The following is a 21,066-nucleotide window of genomic DNA, read 5'->3' as shown; positions in this document are numbered from 1 at the left end:
GGCAAAGGTGAAGATGCAAAAGAGAAGCTGAGGAGGAAGGAGGAGGCTGTGTGGCTGTCCAGGGCACTGGGCTGGTGTACAAGCGTAGTTTTCTCACCTCCCATGGGTCACTGGGATGTGCAGGACCACATTAACTTGGGGGTGGCACATGCAACCCTTAAAGGGCAACAGTGGCTTGTGGGCAGGACCCATGGAAGCACATGAGGGCAGTTTACAGGGGTGGCTTGGCGTGCAGCCATGGTGAGCCCCTACCCAGGCCCCGTCTTATGGCTGCAAAGCCCCTTGCCCTGGTTGCAGCATTTTCCAAAATGCCTGAGCTGTGCCCCGTCCCCTATCCACCCCAAGGCAGCTGGGAGGGATGGGTACACCCTCAGGTCAGGGTGTACCTCGGCAGCCTCTGGTTTAAAAGGAGCTTTAGAGATGAGACAGTCAAGAATGAGATCTTTATCCAAATCCTCCTCTCCCTCCCTCTGTGCTCCGGGGACGGTGAGAGAGAAAGAAAGATGCTTTTTCCTTCTCCCTCCGGCCTCACAGGGCTGAGCTCCCGTGTGCTGACACCCGGCAGGCTGCCCAGCAGTGAACAAAGTTGCTTTCTGTAGTCCTGTTCCCTGCTATTTGTGTCCCTGCAGCTGGCCACAGGCAGCCCCCCACCCTGCCTACTGTCCTGCAGCCCTTCCCAGGGGTGTGCAGTGTCCCGGGGCAGAGACCACTCAGCTGGGGCAGTTTTCCCCCTCCAGTGCTGGACTGTCCAGTGGGATGGTCACAGCTTTGCTTCCCGAGCCTGTTGCATCCTTACCGTGCCAGTTATGGGAGTAATGGGCCTGGCAGGCCACAGCATGCAACTCCAAAGTAAACAAGCCCAGGTAGCTACACGTAATCAAGCCTGCAAATAATTAAATTAAAGAAGGAAAACAAGGAGCGAGCCCTGAGCCACCGTGCAGTCACCTACCAGGTTTGGAGCCCTCTCCATTGCCGTGGAGGGGCTGCTGTCTGCTGTCCTGCAGTGTGGCTGTAGAGCTGGGCAGCTAAAAAGGGAAAGCCCCAGCCCCTGGCTTGAGGTGTGTCTGGTCCCCGAGGTGCCAGGGAGCCTCGGAGCCAGCAGGGCTGGGGGCCAGCGTGGTCTGGGACTGGGCCACCACCGCCTTCCCAGGCATTGGCTCCACCTGTGGCTCTGGATGTGGAGGGTGGCAGGTCCCCTCTGGACCTGGAAGCCTGAAGGGGCTTGCTGGGCAAACCCCTGCCCTGAGGAGGGGGTTTGGGGTCTGGTTGTACCACCAGCATGGTCACAGCCCTGCTGGGGTCGAGAGGGACATAGTTGCTAGGCTGGGGGAGTGAAGTCTCACAGGAGGACTCAGGGTGGGCTGTGTCCTGCGATGGCAGGAGAGTGTGCAGGTAGCCTGGGGCTGTCCTGCTGTTCCTGTGGGGAGAGTTGAGGGCCCCACCCTCACCTGTGTGCCACTACCATCTCTGCTGCCCTTGGAAGCCACCAGACCCTTCTGCCCAGTGGTAAGGTGACAGCACTCATTACTTCCTGCACCCCTGATGTTTCTGTCTCCAAGCTCTTCCCTTTTCTGCTTTCCTGAAACCTGTCCCCATCCCTTGGCAATGGGGACACATCAGCTCTGCTCACAGATGTCCTTGGGGCTGGGCCCCAGAGCTGCAGGGTTGGGAGGTGGGCAGTGTTGGGGTGCTGCTCCTCGTGCCATGCTGCTGTCTTCCCAGGGCCAAGTACTGGGGTGCAAGCTGCTGCGGTGGGGAAACTGAGGCACGGGGGGGATGCCGGCTGCGATAACCCATTCCAGAGCAGAAGGGGCCTCTCTGGCCCTGGGCGTGAGCCGGGGGCTTCAGCAGCCCAGCTTTCCCTGCCTGGGACTGTCCCTGCAGCCTGGCGGTCGCTGTGCCACACGATGGTGCTGTCCTCCACCCAACCGCATCTCCGGCCCTCCATCCATCCCCATCTGCATCCCTCCTCCTCAACTTCTCCCCCAGCATCTCCCCTCCAGGCCACCCTCCCGCCCTCCCGGCATCCCTCCTTCCCTGCTCGCCCTGCCTGGAAGCGAGGGCCGGGGATCCCCGATGCTGTTCCCCAGGCTCAGGGGCACCAGGGGCTGTCCCGCTGCTTTGGAGAGACCCCTAGCAGGGTCAGGGCTACCCCCGCGGGCCGGGCGGTTCTGGAGGCTGATCCAACCCCTCTCTGGTGTTTTCTGCCTCACCTTTCATCCCACTCCTTCCCCAGCACCACCAGCTTTTGCATCAGCAACTATGTGTTGGGTCTCCCACTGCCTCCCAACTCACTGTACATCCTCAGGGGCTGGAAGACCCTCGTGCTCTGGAGGATGGTGGTAAAATTTCCACCTTCTTTACCCAGTCTGGGAGTTAGGCCTCTAGAAAGCCCCACAAAGGGGGTTAATCTCACTTCACCCTCAACCCAAGCTGCCCCTCTCCTCCTCCCAGCCCCATCACCCCCGGGATGCAGCAGGGAATGCAGCCCAGCTGCTCCCACCCCTTGGGGATGCCCAGCCCACATTAATTTCCCCAAGGACAACCCTAGCACAGAGTTTTGGGATCCTTGCCGTCCTGTCAGGTGAGCTGTGATGTTGTGCACTGAGCATAGTGTGTCCCTTTAGTCACTTGGGGGACCTGGCAGAGGGGACCTGCCTTTGCTGCATCGAGTGGCAGGGCAGTGCCTGGCCCTCAACCACGTTTTCTGGGATGCTGAGCCAGCCCCTGGGGACTTCACCTCCTATTCCATGATCCCTTAAGAAGGGGCAGTGAGCAGCCCTGGGCCTGGGGTGCCTGACGGGTGCCTGTGTGTGCCGTAGCTGCCTGTGTTGTGTCAGCACTCGGCAATGCTGTTTACACATGAGAGAGGCTCAGAGGCATCTGCACCGGCAGCCAATTACCCAGTTTTGATCTTTTTTGGTGAAAAGGAAACCAGGGCTTTCCAGACATGGCCAAATTTGATATGCTGGGGGAGGCGGGGGCGGGTGCAGGCGGATTTTCCCCACCAGCCTCACACAAGGGAAGGGGCCTGGGGGTGTGGGCAGCTGGGTCAGGGCCAGCCCCTGCCTCCTGGCTGGGGTGGGATGGCTGATCTGCCGGCCATGGTGTCACCCCTGTGGGAGCAGGGTCAGCCTTATCGAGGGAGGTGAGGGTGCAGGTGGCTGGGAAGGCCTGGAACCCCCTGAAAGGCTCTTCTGGGAGTGGGTTGCTGAAAGGGGAGAGTGTATGTGCTTTTGTTGTATGTGCTCATCCCTGCTACTCCTCACAACATTACCCTACTGCCACAGGAAACCGAGTGGAAAGCAGAACCTGGAGTTCTTGGTGGGAGGGATGCTCTGGCCAGGAAGCAGATGATCGAGACCCCAGGTAAGGGAATGTGGAGAATTCCCATACTGGCAGAAAGTAGATACTTGCCTTTTTTTCACAGGCTTGAATGTCCCTGCTGGGTTATCTGTTGTCATGGGGTCTGTAGTGCCCTCCATTTGCAGCTGGTAATGGGCAGCATCACTACTGGTGTCACGCTGCAGGGTAGGACCTCCTCTCCATGTTCCAGAACCTGATCCTCCTTGGGGTGTGTGCCCAACACACCTGAGCACACATGAACCCATTTCTAGGGCTGGCTTCAGGAGGCTCCAGCATGGCCACAGCACCTCCTGTCTCTGCATGAGCAACATTTTCCACCCACCAAATATTAAGTGTGCTCTGATGAGCCTGTTTTGCCAGGCTCATCTGTGAGCCAGCCCCATGCTGTGGCAAGGAGGAGGGCTTAGGGCTGGGGCCACCAGCCTGGGGGACAGCACGGGGCCGTCTTGCCCCCCCCTGGCAGGTAATGCCCATCCAAGCCCTCAGCACGGAGCTCACATCCATATTTGCACAACGGGCTGTGCTCAGTGCGTGAGCCACTCCAGAGGCGCCCAGGCCAAAAAGGCTTATTTTAAGCTCGCTGGAAAAAGAACATTGGTGGGAATTAAACCTCCCCGTTCTCAAAAAAGGGAAAAATAAAAAGTGCTTGGTTCTGCCGGCTCCTGCCATTGCATAAACACAGACCCTAAGCCCGACTGGCAAGGACGGCCAGGAAGTTGTTGCTGGCGTTGAGCCAGGATGGGTGCCTTCCTCCAGGCAGCCATCCATGGGTTGGGGACTCGCCTCTTCCTGCGTCCCCTTGATGCCAGAGCTGTCCCCAAACTCCCCACCCTGGCCAGGAAGATGCGGGTGCTGCAGCTGTGGAGCTGCCCCAAGGGGCTGAGGTGTGGTGGGCAAGAGGGAGGGGGGGGAGGCTTTGTGAGGATGAGCTGTTGGCAGCCCAGGGTCTCTCTGCGCCAGGGCTTGCATCAAAGGACAGTATTATTTATGTAGCCCTAATCCGGCTGCCTCAGCAGCCCTTCTGCCTCCCCGGGCGGGAGCTGGGTGATGCTCCGGGCTGTCTGTGAATCACAACCCTCTGGATCACGCGCGTGAGATAACAGCCAGGCTTTGGCGTCGGGAGGCAGAGCTGTGCAGGGCTGTCCTTTGGGGCTGCGGGCCAGCAGCACCCCAGCCTGCCCACCCACGGGCAGGAGACTCACGGGGGACCAGAGCCGGCGGCAGGGCCGGGAGGGAGGGTGGGTGCCCGGCACAGCCCGCGGAGGTTCCGCCCGCACATCCATCAGCCACCCGGAGTTTACAGCACGTCGCCGGTGACACGATCCAGACGCGCAGGTTCCTCCTGCCCCGCTCCTCTCCCGCCTTTTGTTTTTTTCTGCTTTCTGCTCCTGGAGACAGAGCACCTGATGGAAAAAGCCTGCTCTGCCGCTCCCTGAGCTGGAAACACCCGCTTCCTTCCGCCCCTGCCCGGCACAGCGCCCAGCGCGGCTCCTGCTCCTGCTGTCCCCTCTCTGGCCGAGGGGGAGAACTGAAGGGGTTGTTGCGAGGGCACGGCCCTGGTCCCAATAGGGCCCCTTTAGGTGCTCTGCACAGGGCAGCCCCAGCTCTCCATAGGATGGAGCAGGACAGACGCGTGGTCTCTTCCAGGCAGGGATCACCTGGGCACCAGCAGCCTAAGGCAACAAACAGAGGGTTGGACAACAACCACTGAGCTCTTTGCAGCCATGTGTGTGTGTCGTGCTGGATTGCAAAGGTGCCAGAATAGTTCTGCCTTAGTCCTGACAGAATATGTTCTGCATCCCAGCTTCTGGTTATGGGAAGAGCTGGCCCTCCAGCCCCACATGGGGCACACAGAGCAGCCTGGGGCCATACCCACTGTCCTCGGCAAGGGCACGGGGCTATAGGGAGCTCCCAGGGATGTACTTTCAGGGCAGCGATGCCCTCTGGGTCTGCGAGGAGAAAGCCTCTTATTTTTAGGGCTTTGGTGGCTTTTGTTTGTGGGCGGGTGTTCAAGTTCCTGGTTTCCCAGGGCAAAGCAGGGGGTGGAGGTAAATGGTGGCACTGACATCTGCGTTGGTGTGTCGTGTTCAAGTCAAACCTCTCCTCCCTGCAGCCCTGGCCACTGCACCACATGCAGGGAACCCCGGCTAACCATGGGAGAAACTGATGGTTTGCAGTCAGGTCAGAAAGTGTCCTGCCCTGGTTCCCATCCTCTGCTCCTCCATGCTGCTGTTTTAGCAGTCTGTGGAGGGAAGGGATTTTCAGAGCAGCACAAGCCAGTCCTGAAGGTCACCTTCAGAGCTGCTTCAGCTCAGCTTGCCCATTAATCACACTGTCCTGCTCCTGCATCAGAGATGTTGCATGCATGGGGGTGAGAGAGGCAGGGGCTGCCTGCTCTTGGGTGTAATAATATATGGGGTGAGAAGCAGCCATCTGCCCCCAGCAGCTCCCTCTGATGTTGGGCAGCAGGTGGAAAGGCTGTAAATTTGGTGTAGTTGGACATTAGCAGGGCTCATGGGAGAGAGATTTCTCTTGTAGCTCCCTTGGCTCTGGGGAAGGAAGAAGCAGCCCTGCAGATCCTGCCCAGGGGCTCCTGCTCCATTGCTGCCCTATGGCATTGCCCTGTGCACAGCCAGCAATCCCTCTGCCTGTCTGCCTGGGACTGGAGCAGGGATGTCCCGGACACCCAAGACCATCCAGGCCCTCAGATCCAGAAGGTTAGCGGGGAATTGGGAAAAAAAGAGAGCTTTTGTGGAGATACTGAAACTGAATCTGTTGCGAGAAGGGATCGCTGGGCAGCATCTTAGTGAACAAAAACAAACCCGCGCCAAGGAATCCTGCTTTGCCCCAAATGTTTTTCTTATGGAGTTGTAATAAGACAAGAGTTGTAAAGATAGTAACCTCCCAAACATTACCTTATTAAGGCTTCTCAGAAACCACAGGGCATGACCCCTCTGGGTCATGGAACAAGAGAGCAGCATCCAGCGAACAAACACAGGCTAACGTTACATTTTTCACTTCATTTAGGAAACCTGGTTTCTAATTATAGGGTTTGTTTAATGGCAGCAGTTAGTTGTGCTTCACCTAAAGCCAGCCCACCGAGTGCAGGGGCTGTATGGTTGTGCAAAGGGGAGAGGGGATAGAGGGTGACAGGGCCCAGGAGGTGGCTGGCCCCATGCTGGCTCCCAGGGAAGGTGCTGGGCTCGGGATGGGATGGGGATGAGCTCGGTATCTGCCGACAAAGGGTGCCCGACACAGTGAGGAGTGTGAGGGCAGAGGTGTTGTGGGAGGGCTCCATGCCCAGGAAGAGCCCCAGCGTGCCCTGGGAACGTGCCACAGGGGGGATGGAAGGTGGATGTCCCTGCTGTGGGATTGCAGGGCTGTGCTCCCTTCATACACCAAGCCTTGGGTCCTGCAGGCAGAGCTGCTGGGAGCTGCCTACTCCTGGGCTGTGACAGAATCCAGGCTTGTCCTGCCATGGGCTCTGTGTGTGTGCAGGGACTGAATCAGGCAGGGTGCTTTTTTTCCCCTCTGTCTGCTGCCAGCAGCCCCAGGGAACTTTGTATTCTTGGTCAGGTACCTCAGTGGTGGCCCTGGCTTCTTGGAGGACACAAGCTGCCTCTCCCCCTCAGGTTTGGGCATGCTGCCAGCAGGTTCAGGCACTGCCAGTCTTGCAGAGTAGGGAGCACGACTGAGTGCACGGTGGTTCCTACATTTGCCTGTTTTGTGGTGGCCTGGCATTGGTATTTGTTGCTGCAGGGTGCCTGGGGTAGGGGCAGAGTGTGAGTGTCTGCCTGTGTGTGGTGGTGTAAAAATCCCAGTCTGGTTTCCTGCTTGTTCTTTACTGCAGCTGGGAGGGCAGCACTCTCCTAGACTCACCCCTCCTTCTGCTGAACCCCACCATGGGTACAACTCCTCTGCACTGGGTTTGATCCCCTCTGTCTCCCAGCTCCCACCTTGGGGTGCCATCTCCAGAGCCAGCAGCATGGCCAGGTGCTCCACAGTGGCCTGGCCATCTGCTCCCTCTCCTCCTCCTCACCTGTTTAACTTCCCAAATGACTTGCCCATGATCCCTCTTCCCAGCAGTGTATGCTTCTCCATCAGCTGAGCCAAACCAGGCCTGCTGGTTCAGAACTGGCTTTGCCAGCCTGCTCTTTCACCTCCCCCAGGTGTTGGGGATGGATGACACTGAGACCTCCACGATGTTCAGACCTGTGCCAGGCTGGTGACCACCCGGTTTACAAGAGCATGGGGCTACTGGGGGGCAGGGGACTGATGGCCAGCCATGGCCTCAGTATGGGAAGGATGTCCAGGGGGACACATGGAAGTGCTGCATGGACTTTCAGCCTTGTTCCCCAGTTCTCCCTCGATTATCACTTGCTGCAGAGGTCCCTGCAGAAGATGCTTTCTCCTTGGCAGCCACACTCCACTGCTGGTTTCACTGGCTGGGGAGCTGGGCACAGCCCTGCACACATCTGTATCATTGCAGGGTCTCAGGGCAGAGACATCCCTCTTTCTTGCCATGTTGGGGGCTGATGGCTGGTGCAGGAGGATGAAGGTGCCTTGGTGCTGGGTGTTTCCCTCCTGAGCTGCCAACTGGCTGCTCATTACTGGGGCTCCAGTGCCGGCTGCAGGCCATACATGGACACATGGCCCATGCGGGGCCAGGAGGGGTTGGGCTGATGCGGCCCTGCAGTGATGGAACTCCCATGCTGGCTTCCCCTACTGCTACAACCTGGGGAAAAATGCCACATGCATCCAGCCCCACAGCCCTGGCCTCACCAGCACTCTCCCCTGGGGGTCCCAGGCACTCGAGGGTCTCACCCCGCACACACAGGCAGCCCAGCGTGGCTGCTGAAACTCCTTTTTCCCACTCCAGATGGAGCTTTTCAAAGTAATGGGAATCATGAGCCACCTCCAGCCGAGCCAGGGAGCATCTCCACTTCCTTCCCCTGGCTGACGGGATGGGGGCCAGCACTGCCCCGGCTCCCCCAGCCCCATGGCCCCACCAGAGCCCCGCCACACCGGCAATGGGATCCGTGTCCCCCCCCGGTGCGCGGTCCTGGGAGGAAGTCAGTTTTTGCGAACAACTTTCTCCGGGTGGGATGGCCTGGATTCCCAGGCAGAGTCAGAGCAGCCCTGGCTGTTCTCCTCCCCCAGCTCCCCACGGCCCTCCTTCCCTCGCTCCCCCTCTCCGACTTAATGACTTCCACATGGGCCTCTGGCATCCCGAGCCAAGCCTCCCAGCATTGTCTGAAATCTCCAAATTTAGAAGAAATATGAAAATTGTCAAGCAGCCCTTCCTTAGGGGGTAAAAGCAACACTGGGCTGCGCGGCGGCGGGTCGCGGCGTGGGTCCACGTGACGGCCCCCCAGCCAATGGATCCCCTCGGCACCCCTGACAGCGATGCCCATCGGCAGCCTGGCCTCCTCCTGCAGCTCATATAAGGTAAAAAGAAAAAGGTTTTCCAGCTTCTGAGCAGCCTGAAAGGAGTTTTTCGCCGAGGGCTCCCATGGCAGCCACTTAAAAAACCCCAGCTGGCAGCACCAGGGTCCCAGTGGTGGGTTGTAATGTGCCAGGAAGAGATGGCAAGCACTGTGCCCGTGTCCCTGAGCTGCCTCGCCAGAAGTTGGGCTGGCAGGTAGGTGCCCATGGATGGAGGGACTGGGCAAGGGCATGGGGTGGATGGGGCGGATGGGGGGCAGAGGGTGCTGAGACTTCCTGACAACGTGTGCGCTCCTGCTGTGCCTGGTGCCTACTCTGGGTGTGGAAGCGGGGGAAGCAGCATTCGCTCTGCCAGCCTTGAGATGCTGGGACAAGCTGGCTATGGGGAGGTGGGCAGAGGTGCCCCTGCACCAGGGAAAGCCCCTAGGCACAGAGCTGGTGAGGAGTGATCAGAGCAGCCTTGGTGCCAGGAAGCCCCAAGCAGAGAGGTTCCCCAAAATCTGTCCCTGGGAGAGAGGCTCAGTGGGGCTCTCCCAGCTTTTTGGAGGCAGGGAAGGAGCCTCCCGGGGCTTGGGGAGGAATTGTTTTCTGCTTTGTGTATGTTTAGGATGGAAAAAAGTGGGAAGCCAGAGGCGACTGTGGGTGGGTGGACTCCCCATGGCAGCCAGGGCACGGACCACTCACTTGGCTCATCTGGGGGCCGGAGTGCTGCCCCTTTTCCTGAGGAGAGGATAGGGCCAGGGTTCACCATTGGAGGTTTGCAGGGTGCTGCAGCCACCCTACCCAGGGCGCTCATGCTGACTGAGCTTGTTCTGCAGCACTGATCCCAGCCCCAGCATTTCCCTGCTCCCTCACCCACTGGGTGAGTGGTGGCCACATCCCCATCCCCTGGAGCTACATCTGTGGCTGCCCAGCCTGGTCACCTGTGGGAGTGGGCAGCAGAGCCCTGGCCTGGCTGAAGGACTGGTGGGGAGGGCATGGGGCACACAGCAGGCAATGGCAAGGCTGCCATCCCCATGTGGCACAAGATGATGAACACGGCTTTTTCCTAGACAGCCTTGAGCTCAAAACTTGCCAAGACTCCCTGAGGCTGTCCGGGTCACGTCTCTCCCTGCCTGTCCCTTGCATGGTGCAGTGCTGCCTTTGCCAGTGCTGCCTTTTGCAGCTGCCTCTGTGTTGTCCCTTGGCTGTCCCAGGCCATTGGCAGTGATTGTGCCCTCCCAGCAGGTCATCTGGGGACACTGTGCCCAGCAGGCATGTGGCAGCAAGCTGCCATGTCTCCCTGCCTCCTTCATCTGCAGGGCAGCTCCCATTGCCACAGGGACAACCACCAGCTGTCACTTGGGTACAGCACAGGGACCCCAGCCAGGGTGCAGTGTCATCCCCCAGGGTACAAGGTCCCCTATGGGATCTGCACCCCTCTGCAGAGGGGTGGTGACAGTAACCAGGGCACTATAAATCTCTCAGGGGTGCCACAGCCACCACTCTCCCAGTCTGTGCTTCAAAGGTTTCTTGCTGCTCCAGGATGCTCCCGGAATAGTTGTGGCATTTTGGCACTGGGATGCTGCCCACAGGGACAGGAAGACATGGAAGTGACACAGCCTGCATGCCTGTCCCAGCAGCAGTGTCCCTGGCACAGGGCTATCCTTCCTGAACCTTGTCATGCTCCTTGGGCTCTGCCCACTCGTCTGGGTGCCCTGCCAAAGGGCAACTCCATTGCCTCCCCGCCTCTGGCTGATGGGAGACGAGTTAATTTCCAACGAACATAAGCAAACGCCCCTGCCAAAGATTTCCCAAGCAGTTATCAGCAGGAATTCGGGGAAGGCTGTGTCTAGACAGGCTGCAGCTCTGGGTGGCTGCTGGATAGAGTGGCATTTCCCTCCATGCCTGTCAAGAGGCAGTCTGGAGATGATTAAAGGTTCTCCCCCCCCCCCCTCCTCCCCCTCCTCGCCTTTCTTTCCTTAGTCTCCTTTTCTATCCAAGAACCAGCTTCATTTCTGATCAGGCTTTTCCAAGGTTTGTTCCACTGCACCAGTGAAACCTTCCTTTGTTCATCACCAGCATCCCACTTCTCTCCAGGGATGAGCTGGGAGAGCCAGTGCCCAGCTCCAGGGTGCAGAATGCCATGGATCCAGCTGAGCAGGGCCAGGATGAGCCTCACCCTCAGCCCATGGCACTCTTTGCCTCCTGGCAAGCGAGGGCTGTGCCCAGCAGCCTGGCAGGTGTGTGGGCACTGCACTCAGCTGGTCACTGCTGTGCCTTGGCATGTGTGGCATGAGTGTCCTGCATGCAGGAGCTCAGACAGGACCATGGGCAGCACAGGGGATGGGGGTCCCAGTGTGCTCTCCAGGGGAGCTCCAGCACAAGCTCGATGAGCTAGAGTCGATCAGCAGATGATGAGGCAAGAGGCTGGAAATCTGAGCTCTGGAGCCATTTCAGCATCCTTTGACCTTGGCTGGGAGCACGCAGAGGAGGCAAGCAGAGCAGATCCTGCACCCGGGGAGGCTCAGGATGGGGGGGGGATGAAGCCCAGCACACATTCCATGGCTGCAGGCCAGTGGGTGCTGGGGGGGGCAGTCACCAATCCTGAACATGAACCCCTTTGCATGTCTAGGACCATGTGGATTTGCAGGGATCATCTCAGCCCTGTCTCCATTCCTGGCTCTGGCCTCCCCCGTGCAGTGGGGACATGCTGCCTGCCCCATTCTGGGGATGTCTTGGGGAGCAGGGGCAGTGTCTGCCCACCAGCAGCACCCACCAGCAGGGCTCAGGGGGGACACAAGATCTCCTCCTCCTCTCCTACCAACCACTACAGGGGTGCCCGTGTTCCAGCACCTGAACTGTGGCTGCTGCGAGCGAGCATCTTCCCACTGCTGGGTGGAGGTGAGGGATGAAGCTGCTCTGTGCTGGTGAACAAGCTGGGGATGGTCGTGCTGCCTGTGGGATGGGGAGGGGACTTCTGGAGGGCCTGCAAGCCCCTGGGGCCAGCCCTGTGCATTAGGTGAACACTGTGTGTGGCTGTCTGCTAGGCAGGTGACTAGATATGTGTGGTCAGGCTAAGTGAGAGGCAGCCAGCCTGGCCAGGGACTTAGATGAAACAGGAGGTCTCGTTGTCACTGAAGCAGGGAAGCCTGGTGCTATGCAGTGCCAGAGCCACAGGAGATGGTCAGTGTGCCAGCTGGCAGCATGCAGGCAGCCAGGTCTTTGTCCTGGGAGCACATCTCCCCTGCTCTGCAGGGACATCCTGTCATGATGGGCAACACAGGACCGAACTCTGCTGGAAAGCGGACAAGAAGCTTCCCTAGGACAAGACACAGCAGTGGACCGGGCCTGGGGACCCTGACGTATATGGGGCAGATGCTCCTGATGTAACTGTTGTGCTCCATCTTTCTCTTCATTTCATCTCCTCTCCTCTCCTGCTTGCTGGGAGCTTGGCCCATTTGGAGCATTTTCTGTTAAGGGTCCTTTACTACTGGCCAGGAGAAGACAGGGCTGGGAAAGCTGGGGCCTGCAGGGGCAGTGATTTGCTAACTAGGCTCCCCTCATGTCCAGGCAATGCTGCACATCCCCCTGCTCCCCTTCTCCCTTGCAGGAGCAGAGATAAGATGAGAAAGCCCAGATAAGCAGCCAAGAGCACTGGCAGCTTAATGAGCTCCAGCCACACCATGGCTGTGCCTCTGAGAGATGAGAAGGATCTCAGTGCTCCCTGTCCACTCCAGTTCCAGGCTCTTGACTGGCCTCCTGTGAGCTCCTGCATGCCTGCCATGCCGAGGAGCCACCATGCCCTCTGCCAGCTCCAGCTGGGAGCCACGCAGGACCCAGGGAGCATGGAGGATGCTGGAGCAGTTGTCCTGCACTGCTTGGGAACAGTGTCCAGTGAGAGCTCTCCCCACAGCACTCTGGATTCCCACCAGCCCTTCCCTGGGAGGGCTGGAGGCCAGTGACGTGATGGCCTGTCCCTGCTGGGACTTCACCCCTGCACCACTTCCTCCAGACCAGGAATGTGACGTGTAAACAGAGCAGGAGGGCTGGTGCCGGCACCCGCTCCCACGATCCATGTGCCCTGGGGACAGCACTGGGGACAGCAGGAGTCAGCCCTCAGCAGTGGGCTCCCTGCACCCCCAAATACCTTAGAGTGGTAGGCTGGGAAGGGGGCCCAAGGCTGTGCTCCTTCTTCAAGGGGGAGGCAGCACTGGGAGGAGGAAAGAAGCCACGTCTGTGGAGATGGTGGTTGGTGGGCAGTGGGGAAGGGCTGAGGCTGTTGTGTGCCTTGGCTCTTCCTTAAGTTGTGCTTCTTCCAGCCGTGGATCCCCTCCCTGCTCTTCCTGCCCCCCTGGAGGCTCTTTCTCACCTCCAGGCCAGGCTCTGGTGTTGCTGGAGGATTTCAGCCTCTCACACAGCAGCAAGCACCAGCGGCTTTGCATGAACCAGTGGGTTCTGGGTGGTGGCAGAGGACTGGGCAGTGGTGGCCAGGACATGATGGCAGGGTTGGTCTCCTGCTCCAAGGTGACAAACCGATGTGTCAGCTTGTGTTTGCAGCCCAGAGGTGGCAGAGACATCATCTATCCCTGGGCTCCTTCCCGCCACCCCCACTGTGCCACCACTTCTCACCTCAAGCGGGATGCGGAGGATCCCAGCTCCCTGCAGAGACACCAAATCAGGTGATTTCACCCTCATCCTGGCACCAGGAGATGGGCTGCCTGCCCGGGAGGAAGGAGTACAGACCAGATGCGAATTCGCCTCAGCACCCATCCCCTGGTCTCATCCCCCCAAACCTGCTCCTTTGTTCTTGGCATTATAAATTATCCCAGCAAAGCCCAGCGAGAAAGAGCAGCATCCCCCTGGGCCCCCTTGGCTCGCCCCCAGCATGGGAGATGGGGGCCGCTCCATCTCCAAATCTGCCTTTTTGACCATAAAAGGGCAGGCACGCCGCAGCCCTGGTGGGAGGATGGGAATGGGAAGGCAGAGCTATTTATAGCTGAGCATCAGGACCTCAGCCTGAACTTGGGGTTAATCAGCCTGTGACCAGATTAGGATCTCCCTTGGCCCCTCTGTTTTCTCATAAACCTTTGATTTAATATCAGCACTGGCAAAGAAGGGTGGGAGGGAGGAAGGGAGAGAGGAGGCACCACTTCTCCGTGGAAGCCACTGTGGTCTGAAGGGAACAGGATGGAGATGGTGGGAATGGGATGGAGATGCTGGGAGGGCTGGAAAGAGCATTGGAGCTGTCTTGCCACCAGCTAGGGCTGCAAAGTGACAGCAAGGAGCATCCTCGTGTGATCGCTGCCTGTGAGGGACACCCAACAGGCAGCAGAAGCTGCTCTGGGATCAGTCCCTTAAATTTCTATTGAGTTCAGTGACACCTCCAAGCAAGAGCATGTTCCCCTCCACTGTCCTCATCACTGAGGGGGGGTTGGAGGGTCCTTGGGTAGGATTTACATTGCCTGATGCTCATTGCCTGCTCAGCCAGCAGTGGTGGTATCAGGGCTGGGTGAGTGGCTGATGGCCAGAGCTGATTCACAGCTCAGCTGGGGCAGGGATGGAGCCCCAACAGCTGGTGAATATCCAGCAATAGGGGACAGGAGGAGGAGAAAGGGCACCAGCATGGGGCTAAGCATCACCTAGTGCCTTCTGCCCTCCTCCAGTGATTTGGGGTCTTCTGGAGCCACTCGAGGCAGAGCCCTTCTGGCTGAGGGGGTTCACACTTCTCTCAAAAGCCCAGATCTGGCCTCACGGGGCTGGGGAATTTCAAGGAGGAAACAAATCCCAACTGCTATTAAAAAAAAAAAAAAAAAAAAAAAAAAAAAAAAAAAAAGGACATTTCCTGCAGCGTCGTCTTGCCTGGAGAGGGGAAAGGGCGCTGTGTTGTAACCACGGGGAGGGCCAAGCTGTGGCTCAGCCCAGCGCCAGCCCGCAAGCAGCTCCCAGCCCCTCTCCCGCGGTGCCGGGAGGATGGGAGCAGGAGGACGAGCAGGGAAACGGCTGAGCAGAGGCAAAGGCTGGAGGTGAGCGGTGGGTAGGAGCAAGGGCAGTGCCAGACAGTACTGGGGTGACCAAGGGAAGGAGCAGGGGACTGTCCTGGGAGTGCATGCCGTGCCCTCTGGTGAGCCCGGGCCGGGGGCTGGGGTGGTGGCTGGTTGGCAGGACCGTGAGTCCAGCCATTTGTTACCTGGTTTCTTTTCAAGCATCATGGTTTGTTTGTACCCGTAGCTCTCCTCCTGGCAGGCACTGCTCGGGGGACACGAGTGTTCCTGAACACGGAGGTTACCCAGCAGCAGCAATGTGAGTGCCGGGGAGCAGAGGGTGGTGGCCGCATGGCACGCTGGTGGCAGCCTCCTCTCCTTGGGAATTCGGGACAAAACAGGGAGTGGAGACAAGGGGGAAAGGGCAGGCCCTGCAGAGATGGATTTTTTGCCCCATCTTGGGGATACGTGATGGGGACATCAGAGGCAGGATGGGGGTGCCTCCCCCACCCCACCCCAGGACCTCCCCTCAGGCTGGTGTGGATGAGTCGCAGCAACAGATGTTTTGCCTCCATCCTAGCAGGATGTGCAGCCCAATGCATTCCTCCTGACTCTCTTGCTCTTTCTTCCCCCCTCCACCACCTCCCTGGGGATAGCAGCTGAGGTCTCCATCCCATCTTTTCCCACCAAGGCCAGGACAATGTCTGGGATTTGACAAGGGCCATCCACAAGCCCCACTGCAGGGCTCACACATGCCTGGGGAACCTGCCAGCCACTACTGGGAAAGGGGAATGTCCCCCATACCTTTGGGTTTTAGGCACATATGGCTTCAAGCAGCCAGATGGAGGCCTTTGAGAGGCTATCATGGGGTTTCTTGTGTGGACAGAGCTGCTGGCACTGCTGTCATCAGCCCCATGGGATGCTGGGCACCCAAGGGGACCCCATAGCAGCTGCCCAGAAGAGGCCTGGGAGCATGCAGCTCTGCTCTGCACTGCCACACTCACTTCTGTCCTCTGTGTCTTACAGGCTCGGCTGGGGGAGTCCCTGGGAGTATCGAAGCTGCCAAAGGCACATGATGACTGCACAGCCCCAGAAACATGGCCAGCAGTGAGAGACCAGAACCAGCACACCAGCAACACTGCCAGCGTGGGCCCTTTCCCTGGGCACAGGCAGCTGCACCCTGAGGGCAAACCTGCCCCCTCTCCCCACTGCCCAGATGTGCAAAGCAGAGCTGGCTCTCCAGGCTGGCTCCCTGCACATCAACTCTGGCTGAAAACACAGCAACCCCTTCCCAGGGGGATGCAGAGGCCCAGGGCACTGCCCAGTTGGGCCAGCAGTGGGGCAGAGGCTCTGCAAAGGCATAGGGTGGTGGGAGGGTCTCTGCAGCACCTCCTCTGGCTCTGGATCCTTGTGGCTATCCCTGTGGCTGTTACCACACTTGGCCTGAGCTCTGGGCTGGCCAGAGGTCTGGCTGGTATGGAGATAACCCTGTGTCAGCCAAGGCTGCTCCCAAATGTCTTTCCCGACTGATGGATGCCACAAGCTTGGGGCACCACGGGGCTTTTCTTCCCCATCCTTTCCGACCCGGGGGCAGCAGAAGGAGGAGCCCAGCACGTTGCATAGCTTGGTTTCTACCTCGGTCCCCAGCTGGGTGCACCCTGCCGGGGGGGCGGTGCCGGATGCAGGGGCTGACTCCGGAGATGCTCCATCTGCTTCTCGTCAGGCTGCAGGGAGCAACGCTGCTGCCGGGGCCCGGCAGTGGGACAGAGTTGTGATAGATGGTCTGTTTATCACGTTTCAGCTCTGCTCAGGATGTTAGTGTTTGCCTGCAAAAGACATTTTTTGGGCTTGGCTGCTCCTCCATCCTCCCTCTCCTCCTGCTTCCCCCCCTGGTCCTTGACCTTGGGTCCAGATGGGCTGAAGCGAGGGCAAAGGTCTGGGTGACATCTCTCCTGCAGCCCCTGTCCCTTGCCCAGGGGAAGAGTTGGGCTCAGTCCTACCAACCTAGGAATGGATCAGGCCCATACCTGAGTGGGGGAAGCCAAGGCTGAAGCCTTCCCACAGGGGCTGTCCAGCTGCAGGCTCTCCTCTGATGAGGACAGGGATAGCTGGAGCATTCACATGCTCCGTATTCCCTGGAGCAGGGAAGATGTGATCAGCCCCACACTGCCCTGGGGAGTCCTGACCCCACCGAGAGGCAGCACTGGGCCCTGGGGCAATTCCCATAGCCCTCACTTCTTGCCCAGCTCCCCACCAGCTCTTGGGGAGGGGTACACAGATTTGGAGGCAGAAGTCCCCCTGTCTATCCCTGTCTGTCCCTGCAGAGCTGGGGTCAGGCTGAGCTACCAAGCCCAGGTCTGTCCTTCCATCATGTTGGGGATTAGGGCACAGGGCTCTGGTGGGGGGGAGGCCTCTCTGCCTGCATCCAGCCAGACAGATGGACACACAGCCTTGCTGTGGCACGACCCACGGACGCATGCCAGCTGCAGCAAGAGTGACCGTGGGCTCCTCCATGTCTCCCAGCCCAAGGTGCAGTGCTGCATCTCTGGTCAATTGGGAGTCTGAGATGAAGCACTGTAGCTCGGGAAGGGAGGAACTGCGCACCCTGGGGACCTCTGGGACCCCCCCACCCTCTGGGACAAGTGACACGAGGAGAGCTGGAGCCCTGGCTATGGGAAGGGGCTCACCCCAAAGCTCTGGATCCTTGCAGAGAGCAAGGGGGGACAGGAGGTGGGGAAGTTTCTCCTTGCAGAAGAGGGACCCCTATATCTGCTCAGTGGTTGGGCACTGGGCACCAGCAGGAGTATGGGAGCCTTGTGTGGTTGTGGGGAGGGACAGCAGGGACCTGGCAGTGGCACCACCCATCAGCCACATGGGAGGATGTATGGGGCTGGTGGAGAGCCTGGGTCGCTGTGCCCTCAGGGTCCAGTTTTCCCAGGAATCCCTTAGCGCTACGTTGGGGATTCCTGGAAATACTGTTCTTGGGGCCATGGCTCTGCAGCTTGAGATGGCCCATCCCACGGGGAGCCACAGCCTGTGGAAGAGGTGACTGAGGTACGGGGATGCTTGTGGGGGCTGTGAGTGGGAGGGGGAGCTCCCTGGCTACCCCAAACATGGGGAGGTGGGTAAGCCAGCCCAGGCAGCCCCTGCTGCCCCAGGCTGGGAGGTAACATGTCCCCGAGGGTCACAGCTCATCAAGGGGACGTGGCTGACAGGCAGATGGCCATGCACACTACTCCTGTCCTGCACATGCAACCCAGGGAGCAATAAAGGTCTGGACTCCGGAGCGACTCTGTCCTGGGTAGTCCTTTGGGGCTAAGAGCAGGGTGAGAACCTGCAGTCTGGTGCCTGCACGGTTTGGGGCAGGAAGGGATGAGAACCACTTGTGGAGCACTTCCCCGAGGGGCTGCTCCCTCCTTCCTCTCCCCCACCACATCCTCCCCAGCCCCTGGTTCTGCCGTGCTCCTGCAAAGCTCCTGATGCACCCATCGTCCCCCTCCTTGCTGCTGGGCAGCCTGAGCACCCTGAGCAGCAGGCACTGGGATCTCTCCCTGCAGCCTTCCGGGCCCACATTAATCACAGCCCTGCCAGCGGATGCAGGCAGGTGCAGCAGGCAGGGGGAGCAGCAAGCAGGGCAGGCAGCAGAAAGGATGGGCAGGAGGCAGGATGGGCAGGAGGGGGGGGGGGGCAGTAGGTGGGGGAGGTAGCAGGCAGAATGGGCAGCAGAAAGGGCAGGCAGCAGTCAGGGCAGGCAGCAGGTGGCAGTGCTGCCTAGCCCGGAGCAGGCTGTGCTGCCCTCCCTGCCCATTCCTGCCTGCTCTGCCCGCCCTGCCTGCCCCTGCCGGTCCTGGCAGCTCTGGACGGGGACACCCCGCAGGCTGAGGCTGCCGGTCTCACCGCACGCAGCATCAGAACCAATCCCACAACACCGGAGAAGCAGACAGTGTCCTCTCCTTCCTTACGCACTGCTTGTCCCTGTGTCCCCTCTCCATCTCATGCCCTACCTGCCCCGATGCCAGCCTGGATGTGGGAGAGGTGAAGTCTGTCCCCGGGCGTGCTGTGGGGACAGAGTCCCCGCATGTCCCCAGCCCAGTTCATGGCTGAGCAACGGATGAGCCCCCCCAGCTGTAAGAACAGCACCGAGTGAGGGGCAGCACTGGGGGTAGGGGACTCTGTGGGATGTCCTGACATCTCCCCACTGGCATCATCATCATATCTGCCCACACCCCACCCTATTCCTGGCAGGGAAGAGCTGGGCAAACTGTGCCTGCCTGCTGTGCTTACTGCCTGCTCTGCCAGGGCCTGCTGGCTGGCAGCCCCCTTGGGGAGGTGGAAGGGGCACTTCCAAACCCCCCAGTGGGGTGCCTGGAATGGGCAGGTAGGTGGGATAGGTCTGGGAGGGCAAGGAGATCCTGCTCACAGTGGCCACCTTAAAACCCATCCAGGAGAGGACAGGGATGGGAAAAGTCCTTCCCATTCTGCACAAGAGGGAAAAGCAGAAATCATAAAACCTCTCTGAAAGTGACAAATCATGACACAAACTCAATGTCCCCCCCTGTGACAGCACTGCTGGTTTGCCATGGCTCCAACGGGTCTGTTTCAACCCTTTCCAAGCAGTTTGTTTTGATTTCAGTTGTTGGGGGGGTTACATGACATGCCGACACAGGATGGAAAGCCACGTCTCTCACACACACCCAAATTAAAAAAATACAGCACTTAGTCCAGGAAATGCCAACTCAGAGAGCTTTGATTGTTTCCTTCTTTCGTTTTCCCCCTTTTTTTCAGGCACAGAATTCATGAAGGCTGACCCTCTTCCTGAGGGACATTTAGGTTGGGATAACACAGGCAATTTCTGGCCTCCCAAAAATCCCCTTAGCTAAAAAACTCCCGACAGGCCCCCAGCCTACCCTCGAACCCACTGCCCCAGCCATTGAGGGGAAGCACCAGTCTCCTCCATGTAACCAGAGCAGGGCTGGGGTTTGGCTCCCCACCTCTCACTAACCAGGCACCTGCAGAGCCCACCTGTGCCAGGAGCAGCAGTGGGCAGAGACCTTCACATATTCAGCAGATGTCCCCCTTGGGACTCACCCACCATGGAAATGGGATACCAGCAGCTCTGGGCACAGAGGCTGGAGCACTGCCCAATCTACCTGATAGGGAAACTGAGGCACAAATCTCCTGCCCATCCCTTGCCTTGGGAACAACACAGACAGGGCTTTGCTACCCACCCCAGGATGGCCAGGGTGAGGATGACCAGGGTGGGGATGACCAGGGTGAGGGTGGCCATGAGACTCACCTGGGGTCTCTGGGCAGCACTGTGGTGGGGCAGGCAGCCATACCATACCTCTTTCTGCCAGGGGCAGCCAGGGGAGTCACGTCACCCCAGGCAAGTTGCCACCCCGGCATCATTCACAGGCGCTGCATGCTTCGTGCCTCAGTTTCCCTACTGGTGAGACGGCGTTGGCATGGAGTCACCGGGGAGTGCCGAGACACTCAGCACAGCTCAGCCCCGGGACCCAGCCCGCCCTGTGCCGCTGCCGAGAGGTCCGCGGTGCCGGGAAGGGCGCAGCGCTGAGTCAGCCGGCAACACCTGGGAGCAGCACCCGCTGGCACAGCCCCACGCCCCGGCACGGATGAGGGAGCTGGGACACGGCAGCAGTGGCAGCGTGGGGCTGCTTACCTCGAGCTCTCAGGCAGACAAACTCATTCCTCCTTTATTCCAGGCGGGATGAGCCTCCCCCCCATGTTCCTTGCTCTCTCGAAAGCACCCAGGAGGGGAGGCACAACTGCCACACTCCCTTTTTTGGGCAGCTTTTTCTCCTCCACCCCCTCCAAGAATCCTGTATAGATACTGTCTTAGTAGAAACTTGGCGGTCATAAATCCTCCTCAGTCCACAGAGACTGCCTAATTGTGCTTCCCTCACTTCATCTCCTCGCAGAGACATCTATGGTGTGTCATATCCCTCAAATAAAAAGAAAACAAAATTTAGGGAGTCTCTTACTGCCTAGCTAGAGAGAGGACACAGAATACTGGAAGCCACACCTCACCACCAGCAGCCATCTCTACCCCAACACAGGGAGGGATGGCCTGAATATGCCCAGGTGCTGGCCCTGGGTGCCCAGCATGCTCAGCATCGTGGCCCTTGCTTCAGGTGTTGGCCCCAAGGTGTTTTGGAGCACCCCAGCTCATCTCCTGCCAAGGGCAAGGCATCCTTGAGCTGGGGAAAGTCTCCTAGGGTGAGGGCTTTTTGCATATGCAGACTTTCCATGAGCTCAGCAGGGCTGGGAAGGG

At 59.3% G+C, this 21,066-nt stretch overlaps 1 long non-coding RNA gene across 1 annotated transcript; it reads left to right on the top strand.

Annotated features, from left to right (window-relative positions):
* The first annotated feature begins 14,711 nt into the window (after positions 1-14,711).
* On the top strand, positions 14,712-18,369 carry LOC115599117. The gene is made up of 3 exons (XR_003988135.1): positions 14,712-14,816; positions 15,022-15,093; positions 15,801-18,369. It is a non-coding gene; the product is annotated as an uncharacterized LOC115599117 (long non-coding RNA).
* The last annotated feature ends 2,697 nt before the right edge of the window (positions 18,370-21,066 follow it).

The sequence above is a fragment of the Calypte anna genome, chromosome 13, assembly GCF_003957555.1.
Source record: "Calypte anna isolate BGI_N300 chromosome 13, bCalAnn1_v1.p, whole genome shotgun sequence".
NCBI lineage: Eukaryota > Metazoa > Chordata > Aves > Apodiformes > Trochilidae > Calypte > Calypte anna.
Note: the sequence above shows the minus strand (reverse complement) of the source record. Positions and strands in the feature narration are given on the sequence as shown.